Source organism: Ischnura elegans, assembly GCF_921293095.1.
Source record: "Ischnura elegans chromosome 13 unlocalized genomic scaffold, ioIscEleg1.1 SUPER_13_unloc_4, whole genome shotgun sequence".
Taxonomy (NCBI): domain Eukaryota; kingdom Metazoa; phylum Arthropoda; class Insecta; order Odonata; family Coenagrionidae; genus Ischnura; species Ischnura elegans.
The window spans coordinates 1910595-1930112 of NW_025791660.1; the positions used below are offsets into that span (position 1 = coordinate 1910595).

A 19518-nucleotide genomic window follows, 5' to 3' on the forward strand; every position below is an offset into this window, starting at 1 on the left:
TTAGCGTTCGATTTTCTCCATGTTTAGGTAGCAAAGTGAAGGCGATTCCGCATTGGTTGTTGTTAATGGGAAGCTAAGGTAAGCTGAAGGTTAATATGCAGGAGTAGCTGAAATTGTAGTGATGAGTGCTATTAGTTTCATTACTCAATATTAATTTGTATTTTTGATCATAGATAACTCAAACATTTTCTCAACATAAACATAACATATGGGATCAAGAGATGAATATAAAGGTAATGGAGTTTGAGCGGACCACACAAGGGCGGTCGGAGCTTCCCAAACTTACACATTAAATGGAAAGTCAGTCATCAAAACGATTCGTAAAATTTTCTTTGAGCATGGAGTTTGCCTTAGAAGAACAGTGGACCACAGGTTATACAAAAAATTAAGCAAGGGAAATTGTTTCATCGTGGAACATCTCAAGAAGAGGAATTGTAAAGGGCACCCAACAATCTTATCAAAGCACAGAAACGCAGTTGTGGCTTCAGTCTTTGCATCTCCATCAAGATCCATCCACCGTCGCGCACTTTCATTGGACATTTCCAGATCTGTGTTACAACAACCTTTAAAAATTCTAAACTTGAAGCCTTATAAAGTGAGAATAGTGTAGGAGCTTCATGAAGGAGATCATGGCTATCGAAAGCATTTCAGCAACTGGATGATTGACAAGCTTAATAAAAACCCTATGTTCACATTTCAGGTTATTATCTTATTCATTCTGTTGTTTTATGTTATTTTTCTTTGCTCTTAATGTCTTTTGAAAATATTATATCAACTTGTATGATTTGGCCAAATTAAAAATGAAATTCATCCACTGCTTTTATGTTTCAGTTTATGCTTTCGGACGAAGCAATATTTTAAAAATGGTGCTGTGTCTTCAACCCACGCGCGATATTAGGCGACTACTACTATTATTTATAAATATGACTGACTTTCTCATTACTATAAACCAAAATTTTACATTTATTTTAATGCACAGTGAAGTTTGAAATTGGCTCAAATCAACCCCCCATCCCATTAATAATAATTCTTAATTTCGAATCTCCATTCCTAATTACAAATTTAGTAACATTGAAATGGGAACGGCACCACCCTTTGGAACACATTTTAAACCTTTAATTTAGCATGGTGTTCACCGCTCCATTGTCTTGGGGGAACCTTGAAAACCTTCCGGCTAGCCGGTTAATTCCCTGGATATTTTTGTGCAGACCTCCGTGAATATTGACCACCTTAATTATGACCTCAGGAGGTTAATGACTTGACAAAATGGGCACTATGTGTACCACACAACTCACTTGGTCACCCTTTGGTTGGCGACATTAGTTTCGTTGATATATCAAAGCATGCCTTCATGATCTTTGACTCCCATTATGACCTACGGAGGTCAAAAAATCAACAATACTGATAAATGAACTGCAAAACTGTCGTAAGAACCCTTAAAAACCCATGGTTTGACACGCTGGTTGTCATGATGGCCCGACGTTTACCTCTAAGACCCTTGACCCCCATTGTGACCTCCTAAGGTCAAAATATCAACAATACTGATAAATGAACAGCAAAAATGACTAAAGCACCCTTATGTTCTTGACCGTGAACTTACTGGGTCAACAGTTGAATTTTCATGAACGAAAGAGTTATTTTCGGTTTCTTCGTATCCGAAAACCTAAGAATTGATATTCTGATCAATGAAATTCTGACTTTTTCCTATCTCGATTTTTTTTAACATTGAAACCCCATAGGACGAATTCATAATTTTGGTTTGGGCCCACCTTGTAGGGTCAAAATTCTAAAGTTTTGCTTGCATTTAACAAAACAAAGGACCTTTTCCCACAAGTATGCCAATTTTCACGAATATTTGCTGGAGTGGGAGTTACTAAAATTAGAGGTCAAAAATGACGCACCACCATTGGGACAGTCTGTACGATAACATAAATCTAGGAAGAAAGATGTATAGATCAAAATTCATGCAAAAAATTTTGAGGGAGTTGGTAGTCGATAAGGAGGAGATCGGAAATAAAATGATCTCAAATGAGCTGAAAAGTAAGACAGCTTATTTTGCTCATTTATCAACTTGTGAAAGTGCTATGAAGCAAAGAGAAGGAAGAAGTGGTAGATGTATCGTACGTCCGCAGAATAAAGACATTAAAAGAAAATTGTTCTGTTGCTCGTGCAATAATTGAAATTGCGTGAGTAATATGATTTATATTTCCAAGGACTGTAAGAGAAATTCTAAAGATCACTGACGAGGAAAATAAGGTGTAAAAATATCAATATGTGTTTATCTTCATTAGGAACCTAGACTACAAAACTTTGATAAGTTACAGAAATATGAGTCAGCACACAGCCAAAAAGGACTACCGTGCTAATGCCATGACAACATTATTCACAGTGCATATTGAAGATTCTAAAGAAGTAATTTTTGTAGGAGACATATGAGGATTAGGTTATAAATTTTGGGGGAACACCACCCCCAAGTATAGTCTCAGGATAATCCAAGTATTATCAGGTACGTATTAGAAGTGTGAACAAAAATTTCTCAGATGGAACACCGAGTCACAGTGGTCATTGTTTCAGACATGTCAACACTATAATCGAGCATCGTTTTTCTGGGCAATTGTGAGTCACCTCTGCCGTGACGATGATGCTCTCCCTTCTCATTAAAACTGCAAGTGAAAGTTGATTTAAATCAAAATAAGTACTTTCAGATGATTAAATGCTAAACTCAAAGTTAAATTTCTCCCTTCCATTACATTCCTTTACTATAAAATCTAATTCCATTTGTACATCTTTATTGTATTGCATTTGGAAACTGCTTATAACCATAATTAAATTGTTTACTGCTTTATGGGATGTCCCATTGTAGATTCAATGATGCTATACTTAAAAATACATTAATCTTAGCAATTTTTTCAAATGAAGTGTTGTCTAACCCATTTTTTTTAATGTTCTATGTGGTGTCAGGAGCACCCCACTCGAGTAACCTCGATCGGGAATCTCGCATGAGTAACGCCTGCAACATTATAATGAGCTTAAACTAAAACCAGACGGAACTGTCTGTGATAACTCAAAGAATATAGAATTCAAGATATTTGTTTCATTCAACTCAAACATAAAATTTAGGGGTTATATTTGCAAAAATTAATCAATTTATGTATTTTGTTGAATGCTGAACACTTTTCACTGCTCTGTCGATCATTGTAAAGGTCCTTTCATAACATTTAATATTATTCATTAAAAACTTTAATGTTCCATTAAATTTTGATCTCTAACTGAATTGCTTTTTCGTAAATATGGCACGTAATATTTGTTGGAGTCACTAAGCATGATACTTTGCCCTTTGTGTTAAGTGATTCATCAAATACAAGATTTAGTTATTTTTTCTATTGCTATAATCAGTTGAGCCCACAAATACAATCTTTTTGCTAAATTTTTCATTCTCGATGATATGAACTTGAAACTGTTAAGGCCAGGCTACATGGTACATCAACACGAACAAGTTAATATCTGCTTGCCTGAATGATTTCACAGGGCTTACAATGAAAAAAGAATCAATCACGCTGAAGAAATTTCCACACAAAATTTTGCAAAATTTTTCAGATAACATTCTGCATCCAAAATATGACAAATATATCTGAAATCATTGAATTTGATGGGCCTTTTCAACCACAGTGGGCATAAAGTGGCAGGTTGGCTACTTCCAAAGGCAACCTACGAAAGGAATGAAAACATATGCAAGAGATTTCAGACTTGTCATGGAAAGCATGCCCATAGAATGGAATAAAACAATAACTAAGGAAATCAATAAAATGTAACCCCTCACTTACTCCGAAGTAGACAAAATCATACAAGGCAACCTCTACAGTTATCTGGCCTGCCACATTTGAAGTGAATATGTTGTAACAATAATCATTTTCTTCACGCTAAGTCTGCACAGGGGTACCCTCGGAATGGGGAATTCTACTGAAAATGAATGATTATGCGATAAAAAAATATCCTTCATACCGTAAATTAAAGTGAAAGCAGTTCTTCTCTAAGCTGCGTATTTTTTGTAGAATTTCACTTTGAAAATTATACATTAATCTTGCGCTCAAAATGACCCACTGCCATGTTGGCTGAGCGTGTCATCATAGGCCAGTAAACAATAGGTTTAAGTGGTGCCAGTAGACTATTTGTCCAAGTTTTAGAAAAACCTATGTATCTCTCTCTACAATTAATTTTTTATACGTCAATTCCATCATCAGTCATGTGAAATATTTATCCTGAATAATTAACAGGTTTAAAGAGTGTATGCAAACTGGAAGATGCAGCACCATCTTGACAAATAGTGCTTATTACTTTCTCATCCTCCTCATCCACGGCAATTTCCACAGTATAAGCTTATTGTTGTCACTTAATGTTCTGGCATCACCTTAGCCTCAACAGTGCAAACGTTCAAATTTATTAACACTTGAACCTAACAACCTGCTGAAACACGGTATGTCTCTCTTCCAGACCTTAGGAATGCCAAGTAAATCAGCGTAGAATGTGATCCGTTGTATTTCTCCAAAACGTTTACATCACATATTCCAATATTGCACCAAGTACACATTGAAAGCAATGAGTAAATGACAGTAGTTAAATGAGACACAAACCAAGCTTTAGATTACTAGGAAATGAGATTATTGATTTAATTTATGTAACATTTCAATTTCGCGGCTTCACAACTCTGCACAAAGAAATCTTCATTACTGGAGAAGAAATAAGTTGCCATGAATTAATCTACCTTCAGAATGTTCCCAGGATGCGTCTTTACGAAGTCGGAGTCAACCATTGCCCAATGCCATACACCCTTCACATTATGAATCAGTATCGTCGTAGATGTCTGTTATCGTCACTACTGTTTTGTTACTGCCATGGAGCGAGTCTGCTTACTCGCTGATGTCACAGGGCGTTTTTGTAGCATTAAAGAATTTGGTAATTGTTGGGAACTTAGAAGCTCTCTAGCAACAAGAATACTGAGAATCATGAATTATTTATCTTGTATATATATATTTTACATGCAAAAATATTATTTGCATACAATAATAACCTTAACTAACTTAATCTAAACTCGAAAAAAATTAGCTTTGTAATTTTAGGAGAGCACCACATTCCTTTGTAAAGACTACAGGAAATTCCCAATGGCAATACAAGTTTGTGTTTTTCACTGCTATTACTCATTTTACCTGTAAACCAGTTCACTCCACAAACAAATCATCCACAAAATACTCAGTGTTTTAAAAATTTCTAATATATTACGTTCATTTCTATGACATAGGCCTACGCAAAAACTTGAGAATAACTAAGTAAAAGGGGGTAAAAAGTTCACATTAACATATGACCTCAAAAATAAATCGAATTTCAACGAAAAAGACAGCAAATATTTTACACGAACTCCATGCTCATTGACGCCCTAGCTCATAACTGACCAGGCTAGCAAGGTTTAGTTTAGATACCAGACTTCATTTGCGTATTGCACCACTAGAGGTTTACATATGCAACAGGCTTACAATCGAAAAATGAGGTATTTCCAACGATGAGTGATATATTATTGAGGTTCATTGCATTATTTTAAACATGTACGTTTAACATGAACTTTTTTCATTCCACATTAATGAAATTTTTTAATCTTTATCATTTTTAAAGACCATAGATGAAATGTGACCAAGAGGAAGCCATGAAGTATCTCTGGGACTCAGTGATTGCTACATGAACTATCACAAATTGTTCCTTCAACAATGTCATTCACCACTAATACTTAGAACTGCCCACGAAGACAGTCATTAAAATAAAACTGCAAAATATCGCAAAATATACTAGAAAAGAAGACTTTCCCGTTCAGGTAGTTCATTGCAATCTGTACACAAACAATTATTTTTTTCATGTACTCCAAATTAAATAAAAAAATTCATCTATAAAAAAACCACATCTCATCAGTAAATAAACTTCAAAAATGGGTGCAAATATGATTCTAGAAATAACCTAAGCTTTGAGTGTAACACATTTAAAAACAAACAATTTTCCATGTACTCAAAATTAATTAAACAAAATTGATCAATAAAGTAAAACACATCCCATTCTCTAATCCATGAGTCACTTCAAAATCATCCCCTCATATTTTTAACACCTGTTTACACCACACATAAACATGTACAAGTTATTGATTGAATGCATGAATGACTTTAGCGGACCAGAATGGAATGTGTACATAGGCATTGACCATATCAGAACAGGTTCTATTTTCTATTCATGCATTTACACAATTTGTGTGGTTACACGATGCATTTTTGTTTACATTTATGGGTTCATATAGGTAGATAATAACTAGAATAGGTATATGAATGGAGTAAACACCTTTAATCAAGATCGGTAAGGCAACCATCTCTACTGATTTAATTACATGTATACCACACTTTTATTTTTGACTGCACCAATAATATGTACACAAAACATTATTAAACAAAAAATTATTCGAATAAAAATTTTTATACGCGAGCACATAATTTTTTTATAAACATCTAACATATATAATTTTAGCAAATAATAAAGTTATCAAATCAATCAATTACGAATCAAATATAAAAATGCATTCGTATATAATATTGTCACATAGTAAAGAACAAGTACACTAAATAGCCAGCTATCCCAGCCAGCACACTCGCCGACGTTTATGTAAACGTCCAAGGCAACGAAGCGGCAACAGTTTATCCTTTGACGTTGCGCCGTGGATGATATAAACATGACGGCAACGCGTTGCCGTGAAGTTGCTTAGTTTGGACGGCTGCTTCATATCCTATTTTATGTGAATGCATTCGCTCTAATTATCGATCTGCTATAAATAAAAGGTTTTACGACTTACGCAATTAACTTAGCATAATGTGTTTTATGGGATAAGTGGTATTTATTCGACGATTTTGTGGATTTATTAATTAATATGTCTCCAAGTCACTCGGTGGCGATGGAAAAAGATTGAGATAATATAATAAGCGTCTCTCAAGGTTGACGATTCTCTGGATATTTATTATCGGCGAAGTGAAATTACTAAAATACCATTGATAATTCAATGCTGTACCATTACGATTTCCTCCTTCACATGAAATTTTACGCTAGATCATATCGTCTGCTCAAGACAGCGAAGCCATGCGAAACCATCGTGCGCGCAACGCGAAATGCACTTTGGGAAGAACCCGCTATCCGGCGTTGGTTGCCGGTGGCCATATTAACACATATTAACTTTGTTGATATGTGAATTCATGCTTTGTGTTCGTCGTGATGCTTTTCTCCTTTTTGAATGGTTGAGGGACGGTTTTCGTTCACCAAACCTTTAGTAAATAGATTTTCTCAAGAATTTTCATTTTCACATAAATTGTTCATTTACTTCATCCGTCAAACTTAACGTGGTTTCAGCTTCTCCATTATCACTTTTCATTTCATTTCACCTTCATATCCGATTATCATGTCCACCCGTCGTACTCTGACCTTATTGTATTCCTAATTTTCACTGACGTGAATTTTCGTTTGTATTTTTCACTAACGTAAGTTTTCGCGAGTGATTTTAACTCTTGTTAAATCGTGTTCTTAGTGAGAAAAAGTGTTCAGTGGTTACAAGTTTTTTTTACTTTGGCTAGGGCAGTGCAAGTTAGAAGCCTCTTCGAGGGTTCAACCACCGTATTCCGCCAGGATTCGTGAAAGGTAAGTCTAGACTCTGTTTACCGTCGTTCATTATGAAATTCATTAACAGTACACTTAAGTTTTCATTACCATTGAGTTAGTTCTGTTGTGTTTCTATTGTATGGATCAATGTATGTCTGGTGGGTGCTCATACTGCGAGTTTGTGGGTGCACGATGGAACGCTTAAGTTTTTCATTCAATGGAGTGCAACTGTTCAGTACTGCACGTTGGTGAGAACTCACCCCCTACCAAACACTCTTGAAATATTGAGTTGAGCAGTAAAATGTAGCAGAATCGCAGAGATTTTTCCTCAATTACTGGAGTGTGCAATCATTTAATGCATCACTATTAACTAGTCTTCATATACAATAATTAACTTTACTTTCAATGGAATTTTATGATCTCATGTTTTTAAGTAACTGAAGAGTGAACGCCTCATAGTGATAATTTTTTCCCCCTTTTTTCAGGATGCCTTGGCAAGTGTTAATATTTCTTCCACATAAAAAAAATACTGGCCTCACAGTGCAGGCTGTTGCATAGTCATGGGTGAAATTGGATGGAGATAAGATTATTGAATATTACCGTAGGCTATAACTGGTCTTCAGTGTCACAGGTCATGAAATGGCTCTCAACTCAGTGAGGAATGGGGTATCTTGGGCGTGAAGTTCTGCATGCCTCCATTTGGTAAGTTTGCAACAATATTTGTGAACATTTGTTTAGATTAAAGGGAGGATTAACATCTTTGACTTGCAAGGGCAGGGTGCCTTTTAAATGTATTCATAATAATAAGGTTTATTATCCGTGGGCAAAATACATTTGCATGGAGTCGTCAAAAAGTACAATTACATAAAAAAGATCAAGTCAGTTACATCACAAAACAAAATATACAACTTGTTGTAATGAGTTACAATTACAAAAAACAGAAGTACAACAAGAAGGTCATTTTGGTTAAGAACAGTATACAAAGATAAATCTTAAAAGACACAGTTCATATATTCTTTTACATCATAGAACAAATGTTTTCTCAGGATATTAACGGATAATTTGAATTTCTGATATTCTAGATCTTTTATTGCAGATGGCAGTTTGTTATAAATATTGAATCCTTGGTGATTGAAACTTTTCAGTCTTTTAGCTGTTCTATGGCTTTTTAGATGGATGAGTTCATTTGATCTGGTGTTATAGTTATGAAAATGAGAGTTTTTTTCAAAAGACATGTGGTTCTTGTGAATGAAGGACACTGTTTCTAATATGTAAATACATGGTACTGGTAAAATGCATGGTTCTGCATATATTGGTTTGGTGGGTGTTCTTAAAGGAACCTGTTTCATTATTTTTAAAATTCTTTTCTGCATTTGAAATATTTTTTCATGTAGTGCGAGGATCCCCATAGGATAATTCCCTGTGTTATTCTTGAGTAAATATGCCCATAATAAACTACTGAAGAACATCGAGGGTTGTGGATTTAGCTAATATGCGCATTGCATAGCACAGTACTGGCACGTGAGTTTAATTTTCCTACTAATTTATTTATATGTTCATCCCAAGATAAGTCGCGGTCAATCCAAACTCCTAGTATTTTGTATGATGCTCTTCCTTGATTGTAAAGTTGTCTAGAATTAAATTTATTGCATCAGACTTCTGTTTTGTGGGATTAAAATCAAGAAAGATTGTTTTATCAACATTAAGGGTTAACTCATTAAATTTTAACCATTTTTGTAAATTGCACTCCATTTCGTTAACTTTTCGCTGTAATACTTCACAACTGCTGCTTTTCAATATGATGTTCGTGTCATCTGCACATATAACTGGGGTAGTTTGCAGGAGAGATTCAGGCAGGTCATTGATAAAGGCTAGAAACAGGATAGGTCCTATAATTGAGCCGTGGGGAATCCCACATTTTAGAGGTAGGGGATCTGAGATAACACTATTAATTTCTACCACTTGTTTTCTATCGTGTAAGTATGATTGAAACCATTGGTTAACCTGCCCTCGTACTCCTATTTTATTCAATTTATTGAGGAGAATAAGATGATTTACTGAGTCAAAAGCTTTTTTGAGGTCAAGAAGTAAGCCAAGGGCAAATTCTTTACCATCTCTGGCCTCCAAGACACAGTCATAAAAGCTTAATAATGCATCAGTGATAGATTTGTTTTTCCTAAAGCCAAATTGATGCTTACTAAGTAGAACATATTTTTCAAGGAAGGAGGTTATTCTATCATACATTGCCTTTTCAAGAACTTTTGAAAAGGAAAACAAGAGGGAAATAGGCCTATAATTCTCCATTCTGTTTTTGTCTCCCTTTTTAAATAGTGGTTTGACTCTAGCTATTTTAAATAATTGTGGGAATTTTCCTTCTGCAAAAGATTGATTACAGATATCAAGAAGTGGGATTAAAATTAACTTGGCACAACTTTTTAACACAATATCTGGTATTTCGTCATAACCAGAGGAAAATTTGTTCTTTAAGCTCATTATAATATTTAGCATTTCCTTTTCATTAATTGGAGTTAAAAAGAAAGAATAAATATTATAGAAAGTTGAATTAAAGTCTGAAGTATTATTGCTTTTACTGTCTATATGAGTAGTAGTGTAGTATTCATTAAAAATCTTTGCAATTAAATTAGGGTTGGTTATTTTAACGCCATTATGTACAATTTCCGAAAAACCATCAGGTCTGATATTGGATTTCAATTCCCTTTTTACTACATTCCATATAGCTTTGCTTCTATTTTCAGAATTATGAATCAATGAACTGTTATGCATAATTTTGGCTTTTGCGATTACGGCTCTCAGAACCCTGCAGTATTTTTTATAATTCAACTTCAAACTTGGGTCATTTGAAGTGACACACTGCTTATAGAGCTCTCTTTTATGCTTACAGGATGTATGTATCCCTTTTGTTATCCAGGGTGTTTGTTTATGGGTGGAGTGAAGGGAAGCACTCACTTTTTCTAATGGGAAGGCAGCATTGAAATGAAATGTAAAAATGTCTAAAAATTTTTGTCTTTTCATATTAATATCTGTTATGGTTAACACGTCCTCCCAAGTCACAGCTGACAAAAGTATGTTGAAATGAGAAAGAGAAAGAGGGGTGTAAAAACGTTTCCAAAAGTATTTTTTAGGTGGTTGTTGAGGCTTTGTTGTTGGGATATCTAGCGTTACATGAATAGAATTGTGGTCTGCAATGCCATTGTTAATATTTTGGCTGGTGTAATTATAACTACCATCAACATATATTTGGTCAAGACATGCATTTATTCTTGTAGCATCCTTTATAGAAGTTACCATACCAAAAGAGCTAGTAAGTGAAGCAAGTTCATCTAAATGGCATGACTTTTTAAGAAAGTCAACATTAAAGTCTCCACAAATCACAAGAGGTTTTTTATCCTTTTTCAAAATTCCAATTAGAGTTTCAAACTTTTCCAGAAAAGTATTTATACACGCATCCGGTGATCGATATAGCACCACAACAATAAGATTTTCAGCTGGCAAACATATTTCCACAACACAATGTTCAAAAATTTTTTTCATCGTTTAGATGCTTAGTATGCTTTTTTTCCCTGTAATTGATACCTTCTTTAATTAGTATGGCGGTACCACCATTTTTAAATTTTGATCGACAAAAAATGCTAGCTATTTGGTAATTTTGGAGTAATACAGTTTCATACACTGTGAGCCAATGTTCAGATTAGCATAACACATCTGTGCAAGGAAAATCAGTATTTAAAAGCACCTCGAGATCAACAATTTTGTTCCTGATGCACTGTATATTTTGGTGCAGAATTGTAAGCTTTCTAACACCGGTTTTAAGCCCTTTGTCAAACAAAGCATTTTTTAGCACTGAAGAACCGTTAGGTTTTGCCGGAATTAAAATATTTTGTACATTTAACCTTGAATTATCAGTATTGAGAGGAGCTGTTACACTCATTTTAGACAAATTTGGTAGGAACTGGTTTTCATCTCCTACTGCAGGTGCATAAGGCTCACTCTTTTTTCCACCAGCAGATACCTTTAAAAGTTTCCCTTTTTACTGCATATTTTTACAACTTTCTCAATGGCTGTACCTAACAAAAAATAGGGGTTGTTTCATGGCGTGTGTGTGAGAACGCTGACTTGTTTGTATATGTTACTATTTCTCTAAGCCAAGTATTTAATATTTTTATTTTAGTTAATTTTGACATTGACTGCATGCTTTGAAATGTGTGGCTAATTGTGACATTTTATAATAATTATCTTTCAGAGACTGTAGTGGCAGCCATCGCTATTGAACAGAGATGGCTACTTGTGAAGATGGAGAACAGACATGGTGGCATTTTAGTCTCTGAAATTAAAAAATACTGGGAAAGGAAAAGGACAAAAAAGAATTGAAAGTATCCTGATGTAAGTAATTCTTCATCTATGGAGACTGATGATGACAGAATACTAAAACCACCATCACCTGGTAAATGTTTACATACAAGAATTTGCTTTTTTGAGTGCTTTATCATGTGAAAATATAAGTGTAAAGCTTATCTATTCTGTTTTCAGTTGCATGAGTGCCTCCTAAGAAGTAAAGGTTGCACTTAAAGATTCCTCAAACAATGTTGGAGTACAGGAGCCTGAAACTTTTCTATAGAATTGCAGTGTTATTTCTGAAGAATCAGTGAAGTCCAATTGTAAGCACCTGGTGCACCCAATGAGGTCAGGGGCATCGGGGAAGAATTCTCGGGATTTGCACCGGGTAAGGTCCTCCATTTCTCCTTCCAATGTTTCCGCAAGCAACTCACCAATCGTCTTCAGGGATTCTGGACTCCAAGGTTGGATTCCTAAATCGTGTGATTCCTGAATCCCTGAATACGATGGGTAAGTTGCTTGTCGAAACGTTTGAATGAGATCTGGAGGACCTTATCCGGTGCAAATCATGAGAAATCTTCACTGCTATTGTTTGCTGGGAAAGAACCTGAAAGAGGAGTATTTGGTTGGTATTTCATTTACATTGTCAACTGTTTGACTTCATAGCCTCCTAAGTGTTAATATGCTCATGGTACTTTATATAGATTATCACTTTGAGTCTTAAACTTAAGTTATGGTACCATCATTACCTCCTTGTTGATATTTAATTTTATTATAACTCTAGGATGTACTTAGAGATTAAAAATGCTGTGCCACTATGCTCAATGGTACTCAGCAATTACCATAGATAATTAATTATCTGGTCATCTCATTTTTCAGATTTTATTTCATGAAGGAAAGATCTTCAAACATCATGTTTAAGAGCAGTCAGAACAATCAAATGAGGACTGGGCTTAACAAAAGTCAACAACAAGTGTTCTACCCTAATATAGAATGAGTTAGCTGTGTCTTTCTGTTTGGAGGGCCACTCAGAAAACAAGATAGCCTTAGAAGTGCATTTTAGCTCCATTATAAATGTCACATTTGGTAAGTATTTTGTAATCATTGGTGCTTTCGATTTACTCTTCCCTTATCTTGGAATGCAGTTGAATGAAAAGAGCTTTTCAGCATATGTGCATATTTCATTTTCAGCATAATATCTAATCCAATTATGATTACTTTGCAGGGAGGGTAAAAGCCAAAATAAGCCTGATTTGATACTATCAGTGTGAAAAGAAGCATCAGAGAATGATTCCAGGCCTCAAAATACAGAGCAGAGAAAGGGAATAAGAAACGAGAGAGTGTTCTGAAAGGCAACTCAAAGGGGGTCTCGAAGAATTATGATTCTTCCAATTTGCCTATCTCAGAACCTGCTAGTGTGGAAGGGCAGTTTTGCTTGTTATCTCATAACATGATTGTGGGATAAGGTGAGGTCAGCGACTGATCACTGTTACGACAGACACAGCTAGAAATGTCATTAATGCTCCTAGATTTTTGTCTCACAAGAGAGTAGGAATGTTTCTTTGCCTTCTTAAATGCCCTATTTTTTATGATTTTCAGAATGCCAAATGCTGCTAGGAATAGGTCCAAGCTTGGTTGAATAGCCTTTCGTATAGCTGAAATAAATTAATTTTAGTTAATTTCTTTCCTGTGAACCTAACTCAAATGCTATAGAAAGCTACCCTTAAACAGCTCCATTGGTGAAGTGGTGAAGATTACATCTTATTCCATATATGGAGGCATAAAATGCTGCAGGAACGCTAGGGTGTGTTTGCTTGTGGTGATCAGCTTCCTTATGGTCATAGAACACAGCAATTTCATAATAGGGCATTCATAATCGTGCTTGCTATGGCAGTGAACAACTGAATGTGTAAATTATATGAAGAAAACTTCTTTAAAAATAAAATTTCCTAATTACCACATGCTGATGTTCCCTGTCACCACAAGCTTGAATGTGTATGTCCTCATATGAAATGGCTGTGTTCCATGGCAATTAAGGAGTTGACCACTAAAAGGAGGGGCCACATTAAATAGTGCACACTAGTGTTGCTATTGCATTTCATGCCTCCGTGTTTGGAATAAGACATCAATATATTATGTCAAATATAACTTTTAAAAATATTCCCCTGCCTGTTAGGATCTGCTGCAACAGAAAATTTGAAAGTAAATTAAATCTAGACTCCAAAAAATTGAATGCAAGTTTCTGTTAAGACCTCAACCCTTATTATATAATTAATGATGTAAAACTATAATTTGTTAATTACCCTATTTTGATATTGGAGTCATTTGTGAGACTGATATTTTTCGTACTGTTCTTCGTGGGGGATCTATTGTGCTTGAGGCTTTTACATAAGTATTGCTGTAATTCTATAATTTCCACTTGAAAATGATCATGCTATCTGCTGGTTAGCAATATATTTTGTATTGATGGAGACCTGTCTATTTCTTTCCATTTTGGGTTATGAACTACCCTGTAGCTCATTGTTTTTTCCAACTGTCATTTCCCCAGGTGGGGCTGTTCTGATTACAAAATCAGTTGCTCTGTGGTGTTTTTGGTACTTGTGATATCATTGCTGTTGTGACCTCTTCATACCGTTTGCTTGAATATATAATGGATTTTAATGTTTTCAGCGAAAATAAAAGTTTATTTTCAAAATTCTGTCAATGATTGATTTCTATATTAAACCCAGACCTAGCAATTATTATTTGAATTTAATGGAATACCCCGCAATGGTAGCAGTATCAACGTGGTGTCAAAAAATCCCGCTAGATGGCGCCACTGTCGCGATGCTGCCCGGTTAGTTCTCGAAAGTGCCACTTGGTGTCACTCATGTCTGTGACGTCACTGAAAAGAAACTGTTGCTTTAAAATTGGCGACATTTAACGGTATTTTTGCTCCTTCGTTGCTGCTTCATTGCCGTCATGTTTATAGCAACGTATTCGGCCGTTTCTTTATCGTTGATGGAAAGTTGCCGTAATTTACGGGGCAACGTCCTGTTCTGTGCTGGCTGGGATGTCACATCACTTTTCTCGACTTGTTTTAAAATATTCAAATCGATTTGTTGAAATGCCTCTTTGGATATTTTTTGCAGCTGAATTATTCTGTTGTAAAAGGTAAGAAGCAAAAGAAATACATCGAAAACATATTCCACAAAATTCTTCACGTTCATTGATATGTGTTGTAAGTTGGTCATTGGTAAATTCAAATTATTCACTTTTATGACTGATTTTCTGACTTTTTATGACTGTAAACACTTAGTTATACCACAAGAAAAAGCGACTTCGGCCGTCACAATTGAGGTACCAACTGCGAGTTAATTAATACCTCGTCAGGACTCGGAAACACTAAGCGGGAAATTGGACATTTTTCACTGCTCCGTCGATCATTGGCGAGGTCCTTTCATAACATTCAATATTGTAAACTAACAAATGTAATGCTACATTAAGTTTTGATCTCTAATAAGAAGTGCTTTTCAGTTAATTTTTCATGTAAAACATTGATGCAGTCACTACGCATTAAGGCCTGTTTACACGATGCATTAACAGGTATGAGTTAATGCACATTTTCGTGAATTATTTTTGTGGACCAGAACGGTACATATACGAATGCATGAACCAAATTAGAACAAGTTCTATTTTCTGTGCATGCATTCGAACAAGTTGGATGGTTACACGGTGTATTTTGGCGTTCATTCTCGCGTTCATACATTTAGACATTAACCCGTACGTGTTAATGTACCGTATAAACAAATACTTTGCCCGTCATGGCAAGTGAGTCATCAAATACACAATTAATTACATTTTCAAGTTATTGCTATAATCTGTTGAAACCACAAATACAAACATTTGGCAAAAATTTTATTCTAGCCCACATGAACTTTGAACTATTAAGGCCGGGCTACACGGTAAGTTAACACGAACAAGTTTATATCTGGATACGTGAATGATTTCACATTATTTGAAAGTTACACGAGGCTTCCAATGAAATAAAATAAGATGCCTTCACCCTGAGGTAATTTCTACACGAAAATTTTGTCAGTTTTCCGTACGATTTATGACATATATTTATGATATCATTGAATTCGATGAGCTTTTTCAAGCACAGTGGGCTGGCAGGCAGGTCATCTCCAACAGCAGCCTACGAAATGAATGAAAACATATGCGCAAGAGATTTCAGACTTGCTGTAGAAAACATGCTCATACAACGGAATAAAACAATACCTAAGGAGATCAATAAAATGTAAAACCTCACTTACTTGTACGTCAACAAAATCGCCTAGGGCTTCCTTTCCAGTTATCTGGCTTCCTGGGGGTCTATTCTCTAACTCGAAGCTCCCGTCGTGGTAGCTTCGAGAATTGGCTACCAACCTTATTCTCTAACAGGGAGTAGCTTTCTCAGACCGAGAATTTCTGGTAGCTTTCTCAGACCGGATATGGGGTATGAGAAATATTTCGTGCGAACTCAGTTTTTACTCTTAGAACCAATGAAATCGCTCGTTTCATTTCGTAACCTGCGCGAAAATCATAATGTAGTCGTTCTCGGCTGACTTTTTCTTCTGGTTGAAATTAATGTGCTTTGTAAATTACGAAATGCTGAGTGCCTTCAGCTTTCATAATAATAGAAATACGTGGAAATAATTATATTTGGCTAAGCGGCTTTTATATCAATTCAATAGTTTCGATCGATGCAGCAGTTTATGTCACGATTGATAATCATGTAGGCCATGTAAATATAATGAAGAGAAAATGTTAGTAAACTACCAACACATTAAACCAATACTATCACATTGTCGTTCTAATTCCCGAGAACTTTACACTCAGCGCTCCTTATGCTTTTGCCTGTTTGATGCAAAAATTTTGATGACCAACTGTTTCTGTGCAGAGATTGTTCCTTCTTGCACTGCGAGAGAATATCGCAATAACATGTGCATACGATAAGTGTATATTATTTCGGGAATATCTTCAACAAAGTTAATGGGAAGGTGGAGAAAATTATGTTTGAAAGTTACGTCATTTCACTCAGATTGGCCTAAGCAATCATTTTAGGCTCACAATATGCTTCAAACGATATTTACACAAAACTACTGTCGTGCCGTTCTCACGACGGCTAAATTAATATTTAAATGGTTTTATGAATAAGTATATTATATGTCAACCGCCAAGCTTGCACTATTGCAAGCGAGGGCGATTCATTAGAACTTGACCATCATTATGAAAAAACAACCTATTAAACGTAGTTCCTTCTCCCAATATTAAAGTCATATTATATTATTGTTTTTGTGATGACTTCCTCCGTGGGCTTCTGGAATATCCATGGCTACACTTTCTCAAAATTCAAAACAAATACACCAACTTAACTACCGGCACTGAAATTAAATGCGTATATACGGCCAAAGACACACAAATGAAAGCAGAATGATATCATGAACACATTTATTCATTGGAAGAGCAAAAAATTTATTAATAACTATCATGAAACACCTTACATTGCATTATAACACAATAATATATCCACCTCTCTCCGGTCTGCATCTATGTAACACTAAACTCTCTTCACACAATCACTTCACAACAAAGATCGTTGCTAATAATGCACGGTAAAGTTAATCATAAATGTATAAACACTTGCAAAAATAAGACATCCATCTCTGTGCAGTGGATACATTGGCATTGGTAATGATTTCAACGCATCAATTTGTACCGTCACTTCAACAGTCTCTCGCAACATCAATAATAATCACTGTTTTCGGGGTTTTTCTTCTCACTAATAATGACTTCATGCAAAATAAGATTTCACGTGATATAAAATGATTGAAAGTAACATTTTTCTTCTCCAAATAATGAAATCAACTAGTTAACGCGATCGATAGTTCACTCCGAAACATATATGTTTAGTCACGAAATTTGTCACTCATGCCCACTACTTTGTTAAGAATACAATAATTGAAGGCTTCAAATAATTTACGCAGCATTCCCGACCTCATTAAAGAAAATAATTACGCAAAACAACAAAAATAGTCAACACTTTTCTTGTTTAACACGCTAGCCGTGTCAAGAAAGACTGATGGGATTGAACAAAAGATTAGCGACACGCGCCACTTGGTTCACGGCGGTTCATAGGAATTCCCATGGCCCTATAGGAATTCCCTATGTATTTTGATGGTAGCTAGCTGAAGCGCGGGGTTCGAGGGCGCGCTTCGCGAAGCTACCGTGGTAGCTAGTTTCAAATCCCATAGAGAATAAGGGTTGGAGCCTAATAAGCTACCGGTAGCTTCTGCAAGCTCCCTTCGCCGGAGCTTCAGCGTTAGAGAATACAAGTGGGAGCAAGTAGCTTAATTAAGCATCTTTCCACCAGAAAGCTACCGCGCTTCGAGTTAGAGAATAGACCCCCTGCAATTGAAAAGAATATGTTGTAACAGTAATAATTTTTCTTCATGCAAAGTCTGCACGGAGCACCCTCAGAATTCCTTTCTGATGACTCAGATAAATTCCCAGTGGTGATACTCATATTTTTACTGCAATAGCTCAATCTATCTGTAAAACCAGTTCACTCCTCAAAAATCATCCACACAGCACTCAGTGATTTACAAATTTCTAATACATTACGTTCATCTCTATGACTTACGATAACGCAAAAACTTGAGAATAATCCAGGAGAAGGGTATAAATAGCTCACATTGACAAGGACCTCAAAAATAAATCGATTTTCAACAGAAAATACATCAAATATATTCCACGGACTCCATGCTCATTGACACCTGCTTTTAACTGACCAGGATAGCAAGGATAAGCTTACATATCGGACTTCATTTGCGTATTGCACCGCTAGAGGTCTGCGTATGCAGCAGGCTTAAAATCGACAAATGAAATATTTCCAACAATAAGTAATATATTATGTTAGTTTATTACATTATTTGAAGAAAAAGGTATTTTAAAGCTTTTTAAATTCCACATTTAAGAATTTTCAACTCTTTCTCATATTTAAAGACTGTAGATGTAATCTGACCTGGCGTACGCCGAAGTTGGGCTTAAATTTTGTTTCCGGCCAGGTGGTAGAATAACCTTTAACCAAAAATTTTTACTCTACAATTAATCGAAAGTGTGATGAATTTGAAATGAAATGGTCCTTTATTTTTTGAAATGGAAAGAAAATACTCTTCAAACACGGATGTTTGGCCTGCTCTATAGGTGTGCTATTGGCGGATAAAATGGCAACTAGAAAACATCGGTTCTATACAGAGGTTGATTGTATAAAAATATAATACAAGTGAACGTTGTGGATTAATCTTGTCGTGGATGCTTGTCCAAAGAATAGGGTTGTTCAAGCCTATCAAAACGGTCTAAAAAAACGAATGTATATCACTTCTGATGTAATTATTTTGATTGGGATGAACGACAGATGCGTTGAAAAAGTAATGATGGAATTATTAGCAATCAAAATTCGAACAATTTTAA

The 19518-nt window shown here is 35.5% G+C and overlaps 1 long non-coding RNA gene across 3 annotated transcripts; it reads left to right on the forward strand.

Moving 5' to 3' along the window:
• The first annotated feature begins 7231 nt into the window (after positions 1 to 7231).
• Positions 7232 to 14215, forward strand: LOC124173040. Of its 3 annotated transcripts, XR_006868352.1 has the most exons (6): positions 7833 to 7919; positions 8157 to 8373; positions 11933 to 12133; positions 12220 to 12649; positions 12904 to 13110; positions 13250 to 14215. It is a non-coding gene; the product is annotated as an uncharacterized LOC124173040 (long non-coding RNA). The 3 variants fall into 3 exon arrangements; XR_006868353.1 differs by lacking the exons at positions 7833 to 7919; positions 8157 to 8373 and adding exons at positions 7232 to 7345; positions 7647 to 7710 and having other exon boundaries at positions 12904 to 14215; XR_006868351.1 differs by having other exon boundaries at positions 12904 to 14215.
• The last annotated feature ends 5303 nt before the right edge of the window (positions 14216 to 19518 follow it).